This window comes from Vombatus ursinus, unplaced genomic scaffold (assembly GCF_900497805.2).
Source record: "Vombatus ursinus unplaced genomic scaffold, bare-nosed wombat genome assembly UNPS02014786.1, whole genome shotgun sequence".
In the NCBI taxonomy this organism is placed as follows: Eukaryota; Metazoa; Chordata; class Mammalia; order Diprotodontia; family Vombatidae; genus Vombatus; species Vombatus ursinus.
Genome location: NW_020954564.1, coordinates 47,706,418 through 47,709,926, shown reverse-complemented (window position 1 = coordinate 47,709,926; position 3,509 = coordinate 47,706,418).

Here is a 3,509-nt window from a genome sequence, read left to right as displayed (position 1 = left end):
TGTGGCTTCAGAAAATGTGGTCATGACAATAGCTCACATTTATAAAGCATTCTACATACTTTTGTTGTTTTGAGTATCACAACCCTGTACAATAAATAGTAGGAACATTATTCTCTCTCTTTCACAGATAAGGAAACTGAAGCTCAAGGAGAAGTGATTTGTTTAGGGTTATAGTACTATAAAGTGACAATGACATGACTTAAAACTAGGTTTTCTGATGCTAAAAACCAATGCTCTTTCCATTAAACAAAGCTGTCTCTAATGATGTCTCTTTTTTTATCAGAACTAAGTCATGAAATTTTCAACAAATTAGATTGCTTCAGGTCTTCTGTAATAAGGGACAGACAGAAACTGTGCTCAAAGTGATACATTCACCTTCATGGATTGTAAAGCTGGCAGGAACTTAAAATCATAAACACCTCTCCTCCCTCATTTTACAGAGGGGGAAACTGAGGCCCAAAGAGGAAACTTGACCAAAGTCAAGGAGGAAGAAGAACTGGAATTTGAACCCAAGTTTCTGAGGCAAATCTTAGGCTGGTGTCTTCCTCCATGGCAGCTCCCTGATCTAGAACCCTAGATCATTAAAGGTAGAAGGGAACTTGCTTAGGCATTAATCATCTAGGCCACCTTCCCCACAGATAAGGGAAGTGAAAATGTAGGGGCGAAACATGGTGTAGTGGAAACGACACTGGATTTAGAGTCACAAGTCACCTGAATCTGATCTACTTACTAGCCGTGTGATACAAGACAAATCTTAAACCTTCTTGAGCCTTGTTCAATTTCCTCATTTATAAAATGGAGATCATGGGACCATAACAATTGTTTTACTTGTGCTCTGTAAACTTTAAACTGCTACAAAAATAACACCTATGGAAAATTAGAGGTAAAGCCAGGACTAGAAGTTGGGTCTCTTTTACTCCCAGGTCAGTGTTCTTTTTTCCCATGATACTCATGTAGCCTCTCTCTAATCCCTTCTTCCAAAACATTTGACATATATTTTCAAGTGTTCTTATGGAAAAGTTAAGTGTGAATTCATGAAGAAGAGCAGTAATATTTACAAGTCAAAAAGAATTTTCAACAATGCTTATAAGACAAACTACATGATTATGGAAACAAAATCCAGGGAGTTAAACTGCTCTCCTTTTTTAATCAGTTTTACAGAATGATATAATACATTAATAATCACATTAGAGACAAGACGAGATTCCTGTAGGTATACAAGATTGTGCAAGCTCATTAATTTAGACTTATAGAAAGGCTTTACCAGTTTCAAAGAGGAGAGGCAGTACAAAGCTTTTCAATACAGGAGAAGCACACAATAGATACACAACACAGAATAGTTCAGCAGAGATGAAGTCTGAAGCCACAGAGGCTCAGCCATACTGACTGTTGTTGGCTAGATATAAAACACCCTCTTTCTGAAGTCCAACTTCCTATTTGGCTGCTACCAGGAACATCCTGCCGCATCACTGGCCACACCACTGGTCTCCCACTTGGCCACACAACTTTTCTTTGACTTCATTTACATGCAGCTTTCTAAGGAGGAGCAAAGCTTTTCTTGACTGAGGACCCATTTCTGGTATCGTCTACATTCTATAACATATTCAGTTATCATTAGTCTGGTAAAGAGATCCCAAGCATTTTGGCATTCAACATTTTTCCAAACAACACCTACTATCAATGAAGGAAGGAAGGAAGGAAGGAAGGCGGGAAGGAAGGAAGGAGAAAAGAAAAAACATTCAGCTAAAAATATTGTTTTGAAACTCTATTCTCTTAAAATTATGGCAGATAACATTCAGAATTCTTCAGAATAATCTTGCTTGAATAAAAGAAACTAAAAATAAGGCAGACACAGACTTTCCCTCAAAAAAAGAAGGTAGTAGAGAAGAAACATTTAAACAACATTTTTAAAAAGTATACAACATATCAAGAGGAACAGCTCTAAGAATGGAACTCCTGGGCTCTGATAATCCTACAGCTCTCTGGCAGTTCTGAAAAGAACATCGATACTGGGAAGTCATCCACTCAAGCTTAGGACAGGAGAACACAAAAAATACCAACGAAGACATCTCCCTGAGTCAACTCTTTGAGCTGACTGGTCAGTTCTCTGGGTCAATTCCCTTAGGTTGACTGGCAATACAAATATCCACAACTAAGAAGACATGTCAACCTTAGCAAATGCAAGTAGCCCAAGACCTCTTGGGGCACCCAGGGTGGTTTATGAAGGACCCTAACCCCAAACCCAGCTTTCACATCATATTGGTTAGTTCTTCTGGTAAATTTGGTCTACAACCAGAAACCACAATTGCTATATATTTTTTAAAAGAACACCTCAGGATCTACCTTTTTAATACCTAGCCATTCTATTACACAGAAAGCTTATTTCTAATGAGAGCCACTACCATAATTTGTCAAGTAATCAGGTAAACAAATTTGCTGCTCTTTCTCCTTCCACCTTTACACCCAATCTGGGGGAGAAACAACCATTTTCATACATTTCATTGACCTTTATTTGGCCAAAAAAAAAATCTAATGGCATTTTAAACAGGTTTATAGCTCCCAAAGTTCTACTCCTGTAGCTAAAGACTCTTGTAGTAAAACAGCCTTTGCTGTTGTTATTGTTTTTGTTTGGAGGGAGGAGGGACATTCTTCTAGCTTCTTGTTTGGGTTATTTTTTTTTCTTTTTGGTTTAGATAGTTTTTGTTTGTGTTTCTGTTGCTCAACTACAGAAGGAAAAACAAAATGAAATCTTCCTATAGATACATAATATGAAGAATATTTAAAAGTCACATCAGGAAACGACATCTATGAGTCTGATGATTCCTTAGAAAGCCTAATTTTTTTATTATAACTATCGAACAATGTTTATATAAATGGCTTTCAATAATCAGGGTATTTTTTTTAAAGAAAAAAATCAAATAACAGATTAACAGGTCTTGTTGGAATTCTGATGTAAACCAAAGGCATTTTACAGAGGGGTTGGGGGAAACTCAAAATCTTTAATCATCTTCTACTCAATTCTCAGAAGCAGCAAATAAACAGAAAATCAGTTTTCTTCTCTTTTCAATTGGGAAAAAATTAGACCTATAAAAGGGACGTAGAAATCATACTGACCAACTCCCTTATTTTACAGATGAAGAAACTAAAACCTAGAAGAAATGACTTGCCTAAAGTCCCACAGTCGCTAAATACACGCATCAGGATTCAAACACCAGTCTTCTAATTCCAAATCCAATGCTGTCTCTATGATGTTAAATTTGCAAAACTCCAATGTGAACCAGTCCCAATTTAACACCCATTGTGAACTCATTCAGCATGAAAAGCAAGAGGTTTTGTGCTCTTTCACACTAATGCTCCATTTTAAGTTACTGGGAGAAAGCTCAGTACAGATCTATTCCATTACTCTAAAAAAATAAAGCCAAACCCATACTACTCCTTTTCCCCTCTACTCAACACACACACACACACACACACACACACACACACACACACACACACACACACACACA